The sequence below is a fragment of the Schistocerca piceifrons genome, chromosome X (assembly GCF_021461385.2).
Source record: "Schistocerca piceifrons isolate TAMUIC-IGC-003096 chromosome X, iqSchPice1.1, whole genome shotgun sequence".
Lineage (NCBI taxonomy): Eukaryota > Metazoa > Arthropoda > Insecta > Orthoptera > Acrididae > Schistocerca > Schistocerca piceifrons.
The window spans coordinates 738514497-738534323 of record NC_060149.1 but is presented as its reverse complement, the minus strand read 5'-3'; positions in this window follow the sequence as shown (position 1 = coordinate 738534323).

The window sequence follows — 19827 nt, the reverse complement described above, 5'->3', positions numbered from 1 at the left end:
ATTGGCGCAATTGCTGTGTTCCCCACTCCTGTACGTGAACCATACAGGGCACATCAGGAAAAATTTGGCGACAAAATACAATCCTGCAAACACACTGAAGGCGTGCAAGATATCTGACATGGCTCCCAGTCAGAATAAAAAGACATGTAACTCTCGTAATATTAGTGTGCGATGTCACGATAATGCTTCAAAACAGATGTGGAAATAACCCAAAGTGTATACTGCCCTCACCACGCACAAATGAGACTGAACGGTGGCCACAGTGCAGAAAAGAAACTATTACTACATACAAAGTCATGGACTCGCAGAGGTAACGGCACCTCTCTCTCTATATATATATGTGAAAATGCGACCTTAGAGATTTGCAGAGTCCGCGCACCCGATTCTCCAAAGACACAATTACAATTAAGCTACAACTAATGGGATTCAAATTGCGAACAAGTCACGCACAGTGACTGCTGGAGAAAAGTGGGCTACACCTACCTGATATCATTAGAATTAACACTATTTCTTCTCTATTTATGATACCACCGTAAGTCTCCAGGTGGCTAGAGGTGTGGCTGCAATAACACTCCCTGCGTAAATAAAATGGGTAGCCGCAGGTAAGAACCACAACAGCCTCAAAGTGGGGACTTTGACTGACGGCAACTGCAGGAAAACGGCTTGCTGTTTTTCAGTTTTGCTTATTTCAGTCAAATTTTATTTCATTTTCTGTATTCATTATTCGATAAAAGATGTAGTTAACAGAGGCAATCAGTAATAAGGGCACGTAAAACACTTTATTCTCAACGTCACATACTCATGTCACTATCATAAAAGACACCAGTTTCTAAAAAGTTACTTCTACTGGAAGAATTATTGTAGTAATGAATATTTTAGCTGTTGTGGGCGAATGTTAAAGTCCTTAGTAAGAACAAAGTTGTTAACTCAAGAACAGAAAAGTATAAGTGAGGGACCTTTCGTAGTTTCGTCAGAAAAAGGAAATGTTGACGAAAAATCGTCATTGTAACTATGTTACTTTGAAATATTAGGTAAACTTTAATGTGAACCTTGTGACAAAATAACTTGGATTATGAAACTATAATAATATTGTACGTTTTAGCAAAGAAAAAAACACCATTTTCATTGCCAAAAGTTACAAAAGACAACGCGGCTACGACCACGTGGTTCCGTAGAAGTTCAGATTTGTTGGTAATAATTGCTGTATTTCGTACTGCATTATAATGATGACTATTTGATATGAATTTATCTGCAAATTTTGATTGATCATTGTGAAATATTCAGAAATTTATCTGTATCATCAGGAATGAGTAAACTGAAAAAAAAACAGGGAGAACAAAATTATGGAATCACCGCCAGAAATGCATGCTTCAACACATCGTGGTATCTCATTGTTATTCTGCAAGGTCGCGTTACTGCTAAGGACCTTGTGAGCATTTTGGTCGATCAGATCCATCTTATCGTACAATGTTTGTTTCACAACGGTGATGCTGTGTTCCAAAAGCTGTTGATACAGCTCGAATACTCCAGGACTGCTTTTGTGAGCACGAGGACAAATTGTCACACATCATCTGGCCGCCACAGTAACCAGATCGTTGTTGAGCCTGTGTGGTATACTTTGGAGAAAAGGGTGCACGATCGCAATCCACATCCTCCATCGTTACTTGAACTTGCCACTGTTTTGCCTGAAGAAACGTGTAACATTCCCTTGAAAACCATACAGGGCCTGTATTTATCCATTCAGAGACGACTAGAGGCTGTTTTGAGTGCGAAATGGTTTCCTACACTTTATTTGGCATGGTACTATGTTATGTTTTTGATGTTTCCATATTTTTGTGCACACCCGGTACAAATACTGTCACATCATTATTTTATGGTTAAGAAATATGGAACTGTTTATTCAGAATGGAAGAAGAGTATTAATGTTACTACTGTTCTAACGATATACGTTTCATATCGCTGGTATGTGATGATATATTTTGAATTAATATGTCAACAAAAATCACCTCCTAAATGATATTATAATTTACGTTTCTCAATAGTCAATTGTTTACGTTGTGCAACACTCCGATATTTTCGCTAGAATGGCATTACTCAATATTATGGGTTCGCGTAACATTTTTCCTATCAAAAAGGATGTACTAGTAGCCCCCATGTCTCAGCGTTTTGATTAAGCTCATCGTGGACAGAACGAGCGTGACCCCTCAGCTTTTCGTTATGCTGATCCGCACAGCTTTAAAGTCTGCTACACAGCATAACAGGCAAGGCGACGAAGGGCTACCAACATACTATGCACAGGCGTGAAATTGGAAAACTATCCGAAATTTGTCAGACTGTTTTCAATCATGTGCAAGACTATATCAATGCTGATTAGTGTCTTAACCACAACATCTAAATGTAAGATATAAATGAAAGGAGAAACGCTAATTAGTATGAACTGTACTAATAAAAATGAATTTTAGCTTATCGAGATAACATAACTGTTTTAGTAAGACAAAGTATCCCAGATCGTCACGAATTAGCAAAATATTATGCGCATTCGGCCGCGAAACGGTCTGTGTCAACGTTCAGACCAGTCATACTGGATTACCGCTGCTGACCTACAATGAAAGTGTGCAAATTTAGCAATGCGTGAAGATTCATAACGAAATTCAGTTAAAAGTCATTCAGTGCCACACTTAAGTCAATTCAATTATTCACAAAAGCGGAAAAAGTAGGCAGTAACAAGTATGAACTTCTACAAGTGTTTCATATCGACATCCACGGGGCGCCGGTACAGAATAAAGGTAGCTATAAAACGTATTGCGAGTGCGAGAATTTCTTAAAATTCCTTTACTGATAGTCTATCTGCCTCCATCGAGAACAGCACCAAAAACAAACCAGACCTCCCTTGCAGTAGCAAACACCTTTCACTACGCTAACAGACAACCCAGGCAAACAGCTCTATCTTATTACCCCAGACATGAATAAACCGGCAATTTCGCAATTAAAATGGCAAAATTATCTGCAGTTTCTGTTGCACAGAGCTTTCTGGACTCAAAAACATGAATTGTCGACCTTTATGTCACCGCTTATGTGACAATCGTTCGGGATGTTTATCGAAATAACAAAAAACTGTTATTAGCGAGTAAATTTAGTAGGATAATTCTGCACCACCCCAGGAAATAAACGGCGACGTAGCTGCGAAACGTATTCTACAATGTTTCGAATTCTCCATTAGACATGCCACAGCAAGAAAACGTTCATTAGCCGAAGTGTTCCTTAAGGTAGCTAGTAATGGGCATGCTCTCACATCTACAACGCGGTGGCATTAATAGCGGGATCTGAATTACGACGTGCATAGGCAAATGGATTTTATTTGCATTCCTGTAAACGTGATTTGGATCGAAAGCGTAGCTACGATTAATATGCTGATGTATCGACTGCAAATGGAACATTTCGAATAAATAGTAGGGGAAATTATTATGCGGCCGTAATCTTCAGTAACTGGGGTAGTTATTTTCGTTGTTAGGATTTCGTCACGTAAATCGGTAAAAATGGAACCCTACTTGTCTCACATTCTTGACCGTCTGTCTGTCTACACAGCCCTTAAAACCCGTTAACCTCGAGTACGGGTGGACATAATAAGTTGAAATGTATCGCACTTCCTGCGATATACGGTCCCTTGGTGGTGTAAAAAAGTGAGCTATGTCAACGCAATCTAAAGATACGGCCGTTTATGTAAATAAATTTGCGCGAAAGGTCAAAAAATGACTCTAAGAACTATGCCACCAAACTGCTTACGTCATCAGTCCCCTAGACCTAGAACTACTTCAACCTACCGAACCTAACACACATCTATGCCCGGGGAAGGATTCGAACTGACGGTGCAAGGAGCCGCGCTGTCCGCGATATGACGCCGTTGAGTTCACGGCTAACCCGCGCCGGAAAGCTGTTAATATCATCTGGTGTTACTAAAAAGTTATTCACTTCTGGTGAATGATTTTCTGCGTAGTTCATTTAAGAAAGAATAACTAAAATATATTTGATGTTACGGAAGAGGTAGGACGCCTAATTCATTTCCCCTTGTCTTTGTTCATGATGTTAGGTTCGCTACCTGAGCATACGTACTATCCATAACCACACTTTAGGGCCAAGTCATAGTCACAGATATGCGAATACAACACATTGGCTTATACTTGAGGTATTTCGTTTTTCACGAAGTGGTGGCAGACGATGCTGTGGCGTCTTCGAAGCACATCAGCTGAGCGAACTTGCATAGTATGTTGGTAGCACTTGCTCGCCTTGCCTGTTATGCTGTGTAGCAGACTTTAAAGCTGTGCGGATCAGCATAACGAAAAGGCGAGAGGTCTCGCTCGTTTTGTCCACGACTGTACATGTCACTACCATACAAATTAAATAATAAAAATAATTATACTGGTGCTGCATGTGCAGTCAGTTAACAAACAAACACACAATCAACATACTCTTAGCTAAAGCACAATAGGGACATAGAAATCTTTATTCATATTATAAATCAAAATGGGTAAAATAATACAATTAGAGACGCTAAATAACACATATCTACAGAAACAGCGATAACACCATGAGTAGTATAAAACAGAGACATAACACCAACATAAATCGTAGACAACAACAATTAGTACAGGAAAATTAAAAATGTAAAATAAAAATCTCAAATAAAACAAAAACAAACTCTAGGCAAAAGCATAATTAGAAACAAACCTACAAAAAAAAACTGAATTTCACACGTCACTTATTTATAATAGCAACGATGTAAACATGTATTATCGCTGACCCACTGTCATCCAAGCTGTCAGAAAAGTAGCATACATCGAAAACAAGTAAAATCCGATACATATCTCCAGTGTACACCTGGGAGAAAGCAATAATTCTAAAACAGACAGGACATGACAGCAACGATCTTACATGTAAGGTGAAAACATCTAATGCCGTTCAAATGGTTCAAATGGCTCTGAGCACTATGGGACTCAACTGCTGAGGTCATTAGTCCCCTAGAACTTAGAACTAGTTAAACCTAACTAACCTAAGGACATCACAAACATCCATGCCCGAGGCAGGATTCGAACCTGCGACCGTAGCGGTCTTGCGGTTCCAGACTGCAGCGCCTTTAACCGCACGGCCACTTCGGCCGGCTCTAATGCCGTATTATAGCTTTTCAGATCATAGTTACAAGACCATTATATTAAGACCATCGGTTACTTATGTATTTACAGAGCATCTGACGATGGCAATTTGTCGAAATGGGCTCATCGTGAATGATATAAAAATAAACAATATACATAGGAGTGTAGCTGGCTACTATTCATAATAACAATTAAAAATAAATCCGGAGATGAGCAAAATATTAAACTACTGTTAAAATACTGGTTCAACCGTAACTACGGCGGTATGATTAAGGAACTATAATGTACACTACAGTAATTTGTTCAAGAATGACAAAGATTTTTAGTAGTACAAGATTTACGCTTCATTTAATGGAGTCACTGGTGTATGAAACTAATGATACTCATGTTCGAGCCTATTCCAGGAGGAAAATTCGAAATACACGGCTTTGTTACGATCATGATGAAATGCAAACTCTGTGGAACTATACAGGAAATCAAATGAGTAAATAAACATCTGTTGAGAATATGTACACGGAATGTTTCAATAAGCATAAATACGTACAAAGTGTTCATTGTTTTGTCAATTGAACATCAAAAGCACAACATAACATTCAGTTGTTAGTATGCTAAATGTTACGTCCACACATAACACCATAGCAAAATTAACCTAAATGAAATGTCACATACAATTTGACTAACAGAACAATGTAGGAAAGGACAGATTGTTACTTGCCGTAGAGAAGACACGTCAAGTTGCAGACAGGCACAACTAAAGACACTCACATAAAGCTTTCGGCCACTACCTTTGACAGGTGCCGAAAGCTTAATGCAAAAGTCTTTTAATTGTGCCTGTCTGCAACTTCACATATCTTCTTTACGGTAAGTAACAATCTGTCTTTTCCTACATTGTTGATATTCCTGCCTGTAGTTTCCATTGTTTAATTTGACTAATGCTATAGATTTGTGCTGAGAGGGATCTGTAAGATTAAGACTGCACAAGTAATGTCAAAGCGACTCTGCTACAATGAAAGTTCTTCCGACACCACTTCTACATAAACGACTGCTTATAAACGTTTTTATTTAGTAACCCCTTAATGCAGTGCATCACTAATTCGCATCGTACCAAAGCGACATTAGTAAATGGAAGGTTAATTGGTTTTGAGTACCAGCGACTGTAGGCTCGGATTATACTTGAAGCTACCATTGCTTCTGACATGTCATTCCGTCTCCTCAGTGTTTTGGGTACTTTTATACTAATGGTCAACAAACGCATTGGTCAAAAGAGCCACATATCAACGGCACAAGGATCGAAGTTTCTTTTAAGGACCAAATTTTTTAAACTTAAACTATATATGCGTGTCAATCGTTTTTTACTTAATTAGCCTTCGCTAAAAACCTCCTCAATTGTGTGAGGTATTCCCTTTCAACTCCCCCATCAACACCCGTCTTGTGTACTTGTTTTATCTGTCTCCTTTCGTTCATCTTGTCTATATATCCAAATCATCTCACTATGCCTTTCTCAATACTCGACACTACATCTTTTTTCATTCCAAACTCGATAAAACTAATTCCTTTAATTAAAGTTTTAAAAAAATGGTTCAAATGGCTCTGAGCACTATGGGACTCAACTGCTGAGGTCATTAGTCCCCTAGAACTTAGAACTAGTTAAACCTAACTAATCTAAGGACATCACAAACATCCATGCCCGAGCATGCGACCGTAGCGGTCTTGCGGTTCCAGACTGCAGCGCCTTTAACCCCACGGCCACTTCGGCCGGCTTAAAGTTTTAAGTCTTAGTTAAAGTTTACGTACGTTGAATAATACATGACATAACAATGATATTCTTTACTGATAAATTTTAATTGTAAGGTCCCCATAAAATAAAATCATGACAATCACTGCCAAAAAGTAATATGAACAATGGCTGTGCATCTCCATGCGAAGCTTAGGTAAGTCATGTTTATATGTCGCTTTTAATTTTACGCACGATTGCAGTTCTCAGCAATAAGATGACTCTTCAGTTTACTTTTGATAAGGTTCATGTTTGAAAATAATTGTTCGTATGAATATGTAGACCCGAATACGGGAAGTACAGAAAACGCTATCTCACTTCAGAGCATTCTTCTAAAGGTACGATACACCAGCTAAGTAGGTATGTAAAACTAGGAACAAGAAAATCACTCACATTGTAACGTCACGAATCAATACGCAATAGCATTTTATTGCAGTAAGCTACTTTGAAGTAAAGGCTCGTAGCTTTGGAGCCGTTGACGGTGACAATATACAGCCGCTGGTATCTTAGTCTGACTCAGTCTCACCTGTCGCTAGTCTAGCCGTGGGAAGCGCAACATGTGTTAGTTCGAGCGACAGAATATTCAAGCCCTTAAAAATCTAAATAAACAGCATTAAATATTATTCAATTTTGTTAAAAGTCAATATACAGCTCTTTTTTATTAAAAGGAAGGTTTTATTACAATCTCAGCTATCTAGATGAGATACTTTAAGATTTAGAGACAATTACCTAAAACACCAAAAAACCGACACTTATAAGATTAAAGTCAATTAGGATTCATAGCAGTTTGTCTTTTAGTATCATTTGGAATTATTACTGAAGTTCACTAAATGACTGAACAATTTATTTAGATTTTTTATAATTAAAAACGTTCACTATTTTTCATTTTCGTAACATAGAATTCAGTAAGGATTAATATTTATTTAATAACTATTTGTTTTGTTGTGTGAATAAATGAGAGTGAGTGACAGTGTATATGTGGGACATATGTAAAGATTCAATATTATCTAATGTTAAACATTACGCAACTATGTCATGGAAAAGTGTGAAGCAAGCAGTTGCAATGAAAGCTGTAATTTCCCTACCTTACTGATGACGTATGTCCAAGGGTACTTGCTTTTGTAACAAGGCAGCCAGAATAGCCATTTGCAGAGAAATGATTTTCTAAAGTCATTTCAAGATTAGTTTTCGTATGGTTTTGTTAACATTTTATTAAGATTTGCATGATAAAGTAACGTAAAGGCATCTGTGAATACTGATTGGCGTAGGACAGTTTTTGCGTGAGATAGAACTCGAAGGATTGTTTTGATTGGCTGGGCATTTTGAACATTTTGAACATTTTGAAGATGAAGAAGTTACTGGTATTTCGCGTCCGGATGCTATTGCCGTGAAAGCAGTTGCATTTACGGACAGGTTGTGGAAATTTGAGCTTCGTGAAGTGTTTAGTTGGAAAGATAAACGTGTGTGAGCTTTCGGCCTTTGTAGAATTCCGCGTGGCATGTTTCATATTCATCTATGGAATAATTGGTGAGCAGTTTCTTCATTAAAAATCCACTGAAAAAAAAAGACCGAATGCGAAACTCATATATTGTGACAGAGCATCGACTGTTGATTACGTAACAATTCGGTTCGGACTTAAGTACATTTCTGGCTGTTTTGCGTGGATACTGGGTTGTATGAACTGTGAGCTGAGTACTTTGATATTAGTCGTTTAAATAAATACGGGCTGATGGCTAATTCTTTAATTTTGAACATAAAGCAATAAAGAACCTGTTGCGGAATTTTTACATTTTTTTCTAAAAGAATGAAGCAATCGCCCTCCACCCGAAAATCGTTATAAGATATTAAAGGATAGCTTGCTACCAGAGTTTAGGCGGACTTTGCAAACGTAAGTACTGACGATGTTTTTCTTCAACGCTGCTTTTAACATCGTCTGAACGGTTTCTACGTATGCAGAGAATCGGGCTGGTGACCAGACGCCGTACTGAGGTAGGTGGAACTTTTTGTAGTGCACAGTACGACGAAAGACAGTGGTCAAACAATTATGTAACGCAAGGTGACTTTAACGCGCCTCGCCGCAACATCTCCAAGTACTTTTATTTATTATTCTTTATTACTGCTTCTCCATGAGTAAGTATAGGCATGGATTTATGGATTTGGAGAATTCTTGAAAATTTTGCGCAGCTATGGCCAGAAGGTGGGAGTTAAGGGACCAATTGACACACCGGGTAGCGAGCACTGACAATGTTGATATTAAGCAAACAGTTTTGCGAGGGAGGTTAACGACACCGCTCCCAGGTGAGGAACCACAAGCTGGCGGCAACTATAAACAAGTGTGGGGATGGATGTGGAGTAATCAGGCGCAACACAGGGCACTGACGTGCTGTGAAAAACCCGTACGTTGTGGTTACAACAGCACCTAGCAACTTTTATGTGGGAGCCGAAGCGGGCTATAAAATGCTGACGTCATAATTATTAAGCAACATACCAGAGGGACTACGTCAGAGGCGTAGGAAAAGAAGTATAAGAGAGCCTAGAGGCTCAAGGGAAGCATTAGTGTCGCCATACTGTCCGCGTCTGGAACTGGAGAGAATGACGACTGTTTAAGATGCAGGTCAACCACAACGACCATCTGATGATGAATTTGCGCTGAATCAACTGCCAAGCTCCGCTGTACGGACGCGCCGTAGCCGTGGTGAGGCGGGTCCGAAACTTGGTGCTGCACGGGTGCGGACGGCATGGGTGGGGAGGGAGGGGGGCAGCCTCGGCTCTCTGCGTGCCGTCGTTTGACGGACTGCAAGATGCCGCCAGCAAGAGCGGAACCCGGGCGCGATCTAGCGGCCTCCCGGGTCCGAGGCTGTCTTCAGTCCCCGACCGAGCCGCCCTGGCGGGAAACTGGAGCTGCTGAGGCTCTACTACAACGACGGCTGCTAACTGCTACGTTTCGGCGCTCTACATTGTGACCACGAGTAGCGCCTGAGGAAAGTGCCAGTTGCAATCCGGAGGGCAGGCGCGGTGTATCCGGCTCTGCTGACACACACCGCCGGCCACACCGCCCGACGGGGACAGGAGCCGTTACGTCTGCAAGGACGGAGCGGCCGGGTGCCGGAGCAGCGGATTCCGGTGTTGGCGTATGCGCTGACACAGGTACACACCGCGCCGTCGTCGTCTGGATCAGCAGACGGAATGTGTATTCTTAGGCGGAATAAAGTCAATGCCAACTTTGAAGTGGAATGATCGTATAAAATTAATTGTTGGTAAGGCGGGTGCCAGGTTGAGATTCATTGGGAGAGTCCTCAGAAAATGTAGTCCATCAACAAAGGAGGTGGCTTAAAAAACACTCGTTCGACCTATACTTGAGTATTACTCATCAGTGTGGGGTCCGTACCAGGTCGGGTTGACAAACGAGATAGAGATGGTCCAAAGAAGAGCGGCGCGTTTCGTCACAGGGTTATTTGGTAAGCGTGATAGCGTTACGGAGATGTTTAGCAAACTCAAGTGGCAGACTCTGCAAGAGAGGTGCTCTGCATCGGGGTGTAGCTTGCTGTCCAGGTTTCGAGAGGGTGCGTTTCTGGATGAGGTATCGAATATATTGCTTCCCCCTAATTATACCTCACGAGGAGATCACGAATGTAAAATGAGAGAGATTCGAACGCGCACGGAGGCTTTCCGGCAGTCGTTCTTCCCGCGAACCATACGCGACTGGAACAGGAAACGGAGGTAATGAGCCGGCCGGTGTGGCCGTGCGGTTCTAGGCGCTTCAGTCTGGAATCGTGTGACCGCTACGGTCGCAGGTTCGAATCCTGCCTCGGGCGTGGATGTGTGTAATGTCCTTAGGTTAGTTAGGTTTAATTAGTTCTGAGTTCTAGGCGACTGATGACCTCAGATGTTAAGTCGCATAGAGCTCAGAGCCATTTGAACCATTTGAACGGAGGTAATGACAGTGGCACGTAAAGTGCCTTCCGCCACACACCGTTGGGTGACTTGCGGAGTATAAATGTCGATGTAGATGTAGATGCCTGTGTATCTCTGCACACCCCGGCGTGATTCATCCCTCTCTCCTAAACCATATCTCTCAGTCATCCTGGCGCAGTACCACCCTTAAGGTCGGGGAGGGTGGCCGCAACATCACTACCATCGTCTTTTTCATTTATTTCCCACTCATAAATCATTTTCCAAGTGATCCATTGTTAGTTCATTAAAACATAATTATCTTCTTCTTTCGAGAGATCGCCAGTTTTTTTCCACACTTCGCGAGAAACTGTCCTACACCATAGATAGAATAGACATTTTTTCAACTGTTTCATCTTGCTTTACTTTCAGCACGTTAAAAATTGTCTCGCGCACCTTACTTCGAATCACTGTACAGCTGCCCACCTTCCTCCCACTTTCGAAGGTATTGTCATAAGCACCAAAATAGGTATGGTGGCAGCGAAGCACTTAGTCTGAGTTACCTACACCCCCTTGCAACACCACTTCTTCAAAACAGACTCGGGCAGGCCGGGAACCGACTCCTGCCATGGACCACAAAGTTTAATTCGCACTCCCCGTTAGCGTCGGCACGTGTATCTTCTGGAAGAGCAACAGTTAAGGGGCCAAAGAGCCGCATGTGACTCGCGAGGCGCGGTTTACTGGCCCCTGCTCCAGAGCGACTTGCTGTATGCAGCTTTCTTAACTTCAAACGCACACGACAATTTATCGACATTGTTTGGACAATTAGTCCGTCCCGATAGCTGAGTGGTCAGCGGGGCGGTCTGTCACGCCAAGGGGCCCGGGTTCGATTCCCGGCTGGGTCGGAGATTTTCTCCGCTCATGGACTGGGTGTTGTGTTGTCCTCATAATCATTTCATCATCAGTGGAAGGCAACAGGAAACCACCACTGGAATCACTTCCCTAGACGCTCATGCGGTGGACCTCTCTGACGAGGCTTCCCCCACGACAAGACCTGCCGTAAGGCAGAACACAAAGTGTAGTTAAGTTTGGACAATTACAGCTACATACAGAGGCAATTCAAGTTCTGAAAATCATTTGTTTGTTCTGTAGTATCTGTGACGTGGCGTAAATCACGTTTTGATGTAACAAACTAGCTACATATACACTCCTGGAAATTGAAATAAGAACACCGTGAATTCATTGTCCCAGGAAGGGGAAACTTTATTGACACATTCCTGGGGTCAGATACATCACATGATCACACTGACAGAACCACAGGCACATAGACACAGGCAACAGAGCATGCACAATGTCGGCACTAGTACAGTGTATATCCACCTTTCGCAGCAATGCAGGCTGCTATTCTCCCATGGAGACGATCGTAGAGATGCTGGATGTAGTCCTGTGGAACGGCTTGCCATGCCATTTCCACCTGGCGCCTCAGTTGGACCAGCGTTCGTGCTGGACGTGCAGACCGCGTGAGACGACGCTTCATCCAGTCCCAAACATGCTCAATGGGGGACAGATCCGGAGATCTTGCTGGCCAGGGTAGTTGACTTACACCTTCTAGAGCACGTTGGGTGGCACGGGATACATGCGGACGTGCATTGTCCTGTTGGAACAGCAAGTTCCCTTGCCGGTCTAGGAATGGTAGAACGATGGGTTCGATGACGGTTTGGATGTACCGTGCACTATTCAGTGTCCCCTCGACGATCGCCAGTGGTGTACGGCCAGTGTAGGAGATCGCTCCCCACACCATGATGCCGGGTGTTGGCCCTGTGTACCTCGGTCGTATGCAGTCCTGATTGTGGCGCTCACCTGCACGGCGCCAAACACGCATACGACCATCATTGGCACCAAGGCAGAAGCGACTCTCATCACTGAAGACGACACGTCTCCATTCGTCCCTCCATTCACGCCTGTCGCGACACCACTGGAGGCGGGCTGCACGATGTTGGGGCGTGAGCGGAAGACGGCCTAACGGTGTGCGGGACCGTAGCCCAGCTTCATGGAGACGGTTGCGAATGGTCCTCGCCGATACCCCAGGAGCAACAGTGTCCCTAATTTGCTGGGAAGTGGCGGTGCGGTCCCCTACGGCACTGCGTAGGATCCTACGGTCTTGGCGTGCATCCGTGCGTCGCTGCGGTCCGGTCCCAGGTCGACGGGCACGTGCACCTTCCGCCGACCACTGGCGACAACATCGATGTACTGTGGAGACCTCACGCCCCACGTGTTGAGCAATTCGGCGGTACGTCCACCCGGCCTCCCGCATGCCCACTATACGCCCTCGCTCAAAGTCCGTCAACTGCACATACGGTTCACGTCCACGCTGTCGCGGCATGCTACCAGTGTTAAAGACTGCGATGGAGCTCCGTATGCCACGGCAAACTGGCTGACACTGACGGCGGCAGTGCACAAATGCTGCGCAGCTAGCGCCATTCGACGGCCAACACCGCGGTTCCTGGTGTGTCCGCTGTGCCGTGCGTGTGATCATTGCTTGTACAGCCCTCTCGCAGTGTCCGGAGCAAGTATGGTGGGTCTGACACACCGGTGTCAATGTGTTCTTTTTTCCATTTCCAGGAGTGTACAAGACAATTCGAAAATACTGTTTGTGTAAAATACTCCCCATTAGAAGTTTATGTACCTCTGTCAGAGCATGCAAAAGATTAAATCAAGTACAGTGAAAACAAATATTTAAGTTGATTTGTAGCACCAGAATACTTCAGTGCCCAGTCGTGATTTCTTCTTTCCTCTCTCTCTGTCAAACTCCTCCTACCCCCTCTGTGAATCTGCTCCTCCGCCCCCCCCCCCCATTGTCATCTACTCTTTCTGACTCTATCCATCCCCTCCTCCTCCTCTAATTCCAACTCCTCCTCCTCCTCTCTTTGTCAATCTCCTCCTCCCCCTCTCTCTATCTATCTTCTCCTCCCCCCTCTCACTGTCCATCCCTTCCTGTTTCCTTTCTGTGTCCATCTCCTCCTCTCCCCGCTCTCTGTACACCTTCTCCTCTTCCCCTTCTCTGTCCATTTCCTCTCTCCTCTGTCTTTTCATCTCCTCCTCCCCCACCTCTCTGCTTCTCTCTTCCTCCCCCTATCTCTGTTCATCTCCCCCTCTTTCCTTTCTCTGTCCATTTCCTTCTCTTCCCTCTCTCTCCCCATTTCCCCTCCCCTATCTTTGTCCTTCTCCTCCTCCTCTTACTCCTATCTGAGCTATAGCTTATCTCCTCCTCCCTCCCCCCACTCTCTGTCCGTCTCCTCGCCCTCCCTTTTCTCTCCATGTCATCACACTCACCCCACTATGAGACTGGTGGTTCTTATCCTGACAATATTTCTTTCCAGATTGTAACTAATACGTGTACGTACAAACGGGGTGATTTTGGACACCGGGGCGAATTCGGACAGTATGGCTTATTTGCTCCTTGCCGCTGCATAGAAACAAAGAGTTACTTATTTTAACGTCCGTCGCCAGTTATTTTAAGCGCGAGATTGCATTAATCACTTTCCACCATTTTTATTTTGCGTCATTTGTTTCCCTAGGTGAATAATTGACGAACAGTCTCTGTGTTAAAAATCCATGCATCATCATAAAGTGGAAACTTTCTATTGTTGCGCCGAGCGGGAAGTTATCGTAACCGTAATTGTCGATGCGCTCAGTAGCTAACAGCTTTGAGACAATTTCTGTACAAGTTTGTCGAGTTTCTTGTGCAAGGTTACAAAATAACGACGGTTTTTGTAAAACTGTGTACTGTGTGGGGTGATTTCGGACAATGCCAAAAACGTATAAGAGCAGGAGAGGTACTACAGTACGGTGTAATTATGACCCGGAACTTTTAAATAAAGCTGTTCGTGATATTCAAAGTGGTAAATTATTGACAAGAAAAGCCTGAGATTTTTATGGTATCCCTAAATCAACCCTACAAAATAAAGTGCAGAAAGCACATCCGATAAAAATGGGAGGACAGCCAGTGTTAAATAAAGAAGAAGAAATGTTGAAGCAAGGTATCTTGAGCGCTGCACATTGGGGATTTCCCTTCACTAAATTGAATATTAGATATTTAGTTAAAGGCTACCTTGATAAATCTGGCCGAAAAGAGAAAAAAATTTCGTAATAATTTGCCAGGAGAAGAATGGGTGCATTTATTCCTCAAACAACAGTCAAAAGATCTTTCTGTTCGCTTAGGCGAAAATATTAAACGAGCTCGTGCAGAACTTATCTGTAATATATAAAATTCATTATATCTTTCCATATCACTTATTCGTAACAAAGGGCTACCTTAAAATGTGTAGAATGTCACCAAAATCAAATAAAAAGCCCGTAGAATTTTTAAAAAATGGCAGTAACTGTCCGAATTCGCCCTCTATATACTGTAACTTCGGACAGAGATTTAAAAAACACATGTGTCCGAAATCACCCCAATCCATGGGGTGACTTCGGACACTTTATTTAACTGCCTCAGATAAATAGATTAAATTGATTGTTATGGAAGTGGTAGGGTATATGCGTAACGAATAAAATATCCCAGAACCAGAACGTGTACCTACACATACACGTTCTGGTTCTGGGATATTTTATTCGTTACGCATATACCCTACCACTTAAATAACAATCAATTTAATCTAACAATATATAAGGAAAGTTACAATCAAAATAACGATAAAACCGTCCGAAATCCCCCCCTTTGATGGTACTAACTTTTATTGAAATTGTTCCAGGGGCTTAGGATACGCTTTTTACCCGTGGCTTTGCTCACAAACGCACATGTCAAATACATTTCACAGATAATTAACATAATTACTACGTATGTATTTGTACACATATTTCTCCTGTATTCATAGCGAATTTCGCCCTGTAGTTTCATTTTCACGCAGCTCAATTTTTGTGACGTCGTATACCCTGAATTACGTGCTGTAGTGGAATATGTGCCTTCGTCAGCGAAAAGTGTTGCGAATTGAGTTAGTAGCAATGAAGTAACAAATTTAAACGTCTAGCATGATACTGTAGTTCTTCACGCATTCGGTGTTTATGAAGTCATATCTCCTGAACTAAAGGTTGTACTACAGTGTAATTTTTCTGGTCGTGTGTGTGTGCGCGTGAAAACCATCTGCAAAGTGTGTCACGAATACAGTTAGTAGTAAAGAAATAATAAATTGAAGCATTATGTTTCATATGGCAGTGTTACTACGTGTAATTTTTCTGGTCGTGTGTGTGTGTGCGTGAAAACCGTCTGCAAAGTGTGTCACGAATACAGTTAGTAGTAAAGAAATAATAAATTGAAGCATTATGTTTCATATGGCAGTGTTACTATACGAACAGCGAAAATGAACTGCCATACTCTTTTTTCCTTTCATAATTTTTTGGGATCGTCAGAAAGAAAGAAAAAGTTCCAAAATGGCTCTAAGCACCATGGGACTTAACATCTGAGGTCATCAGTCCCGTATACTTAGAACTACGTAAACCTAACTAACCTAAGGACATCACACACATCCACGTCCGAGGCGGGATTCGAACCCGCTACCTTATCAGCCACGTGGTTCCGCACTGAAGCGCCTAGAACCGCTCGGCCACATGGGCCGGACAAATAGTTTCGTAAAGGTTTGAGATCACGTATAAATTTTATTGTAAGTCTCTACGTGGTCTCATTCTCAAATACTGGATGATAAAGTATGTGTATTCTCGCGTCCTGACCTGCACTGCTTTTCCACCCCCCACCCCCCCAGTCGCCACCTCAAAATTCTGGTTGATTCGGTCCCTTGATGTAGGAGGAGATGTGGAACATACACACCTACATACATACGACGGGCTTTCAATAAGTAATTTTTTTAAAGCTTGTCGGTTTTAGTCAGGATTTCAATACATCATATTATTCCGCAGCCTTTTGGCTACAAAACCCTATTTTTTAACATAATATCCATTCAATGCGACGGCCTTACACCATCTTACCGACAGGGCCGGCCTGTATGCACAACGGTACCAGAGCCTACTGGTCGACGTCGGAGCCAACATCTATCATCCACGTACCACTTCCTGTGGAGAGCGTCCTTCACTGGGCGAAACAGATGGAAGTCGGAAGGTGCGAGGTCCAGGCTGTAGGCTGGATAAGGAATCACAGTCCAATGAAGATTTCTGAACCTTTCTCGGCTCGGGTGCGCAGACTTGTGTGAGGCCTTGCATTGTCATGTTGTAATGATTCGTCGATCATCCTGAACAAGAGTGTCCGCACGTTCAAATATTGCAGGAGTCACAGCTGTGTGCCGCTGACCGGGAGATCGGAGAAGTTTGCCCTATCTTGTTGCAATGTTGACAGACCGCTCGCCCAACGACTCACCGTGTTTTTGTTCACTGCCAGGTCTCCGTAGACATTCTGCAAGCGCCTACTAACATCTGCGATGCTCTGGTTTTCCCCCAAAAGAAACTCAGTGAGCCGGCCTGTGTGGACGTGCGGTTCTAGGCGCTTCAGTCTGGAACCGCGCGACCGCTACGGTCGTAGGTTCGAATCCTGCCTCGGGCATGGATGTGTGTGATGTCCTTAGGTTGGTTAGGTTTAAGTAGTTCTAAGTTCTAGGGGACTGATGACCACAGATGTTGAGTCCCATAGTGCTCAGAGCCATTTTTTGAAACTGAGTGATAGCACTCTGCTTGGAGAGCACCACCGTTACAGACGCCATTTTGAAGGCTACATATAGCGCCACCACCTAATTGAACTTCATGAAACTGAAGCGGTAATATTCCACAATGTTCTACAGCAATTCTACATTTTTTTCAACCGGAATTGGCCGAGAAAAAATGTGTTGCATTACTTATTGAACACCCGACATACATATATACGAGGGTTGGAACTTTAATAGTGGCAACTATTTATTTACAGCTCGTACAAAATAGATACCTGTTTCAGAGTTTTACTGACCTTCAGAGTAGTCACCAGCATTGTGTATAACCCGTTGCCAGCGATGTGGAAGTCGTAGGATACTCGTAGCAGTGCCAGTTGTGTTGACAGTTCGAGCGGCGCGGTCTATTGCCCGACGAATTTGTAGCAGCTCTGAAGCGAATGCAATGAAGTGTTTCCTTCAGTTTAGAAAACGAGTTGAATTTACAAGGGCTTAAGTCAGGGGAGTGCAGTAGGTGGTATAGCGCTTAGCAGCCCCAGCAGCCAAACAAATCAGTAACAGCTTGCACTGTACGTGCCTGAGGATTGCCCTGCAATATGATGGTCAGGTCCTGCAGAATGTGTCATCACTTCTGTCTCTATGCTGTTTAATTTTGGAACATAACCTACGACCAGTCGTATGAAAGACGTGATGAGAAGAATTTGTTTTGGCTGATTCCAGGCAAATATCTGCCGAAACACCAAGGAAAATGTGCCTGATGTTTCTTAGGTGAATACCCTGTACAGTTATTTAAAATATATGCCACCATTTTTTATTTTGAATAGTGTAAATCCTGTCAACGTATCATTAAAACGTTAAACAAAAATCTTTTCCTAAATAGAGTATAGTTAATGTTCAATTTCTCAAATGCCTATTGTTGAAAGTATGGGACATGTGCAGTTATACCTGAGAAGTATGACATATCAGTCATTTGGCCTAATGTACTCTTCAACATTTCATTGCTGATCACAAAATATGATTTTTTATTTCTGCTTTCAAGCAGGTTATTCAGGTGTTAAGTGGTTACAGCCGTGATCATTACGTGTACTGTATGTTTCATTACTTCAAAGGAAATGTTCATGATGATGAAACTCCTTCTTGTACGTAAAGTAGCTTTACTGACTCCCGTTTCAATGTGTAATTACTCTGCAAGTTAAACTAAGAGCTGTATCCATCCAGTTTGTACTAGCAAGATTCAACCAGCAGGGCTTGCATGAGGTATTTAATACTGTTGAGTAGACTCCCCAGTTACTAGAGATGATTGTTCTAGGGAATTTATTTATCACTGAGTTTTGCTAGACAATTTTAACGCAGTACGTAGTGTTTCTTGCTTCTTAGGTAATTACATCATAGATAAGTTTCCTATAAATATCTTATCGAATGATATAGTGGAAGTATCTATTTCAGACACCATATTAGCACAATGTTCAACTAAGAATGCAGAAGTTTGTATTGAGACGTGTGGGAGCGATCTAGATCAACTGTTGCATGACAATGAACTTGGTTTTCACACTGTTTCTCGAGCAGATATCAGTCGTAGAAAATTACTCGGATGATAACGTTCTCCTCTTTCGTTTGTTATTATTATTTATTGCCCACTTTCGGAAAAGTTCGGCTGTTATGCCATTTTCCACCGGTATGTGACAGGTCATATTACATGATCAAAGATTTTTTCCCTAAATATAAACAATTCGTGCTGAAATAAGTCTGGCCGTACTTCCAAATGGAAATTATCCTTATTGAGGAAACAAATCATTTCTTGTAGTGTAAAACAACGCTTTTCAGTAACATAATAGCTTAACTTCCTACAATACTGCTAAATATACCGGGTGATCAAAAAGTCAGTATAAATTTGAAAACTGAATAAATCACGGAATAATGTAGATAGAGAGGTACAAATTGACACACATGCTTGGAATGACATTGGGTTTTATTAGAACCAAAAAAATACAAAAGTTCAAAAAATGTCCGACAGACGGTCGCAGGTTCGAGTCCTGCCTCGGGCATGGATGTGTGTGATGTCCTTAGGTTAGTTAGGTTTAAGTAGTTCTAAGTTCTAGGGGACTGATGACCTAAGATGTTAAGTCCCATAGTACTCAGAGCCATTTGAACCATTTGTCCGACAGATGGCGTTTCATCTGATCAGAATAGCAATAATTAGCATAACAAAGTAAGACAAAGCAAAGATGATGTTCTTAACAGGAAATGCTCAATATGCCACCATCATTCCTCAACAATAGCTGTAGTCGAGGAATAATGTTGTGAACAGCACTGTAAAGCATGTACGGAGTTATGGTGAGGCATTAGCGTCGGATGTTGTCTTTCAGCA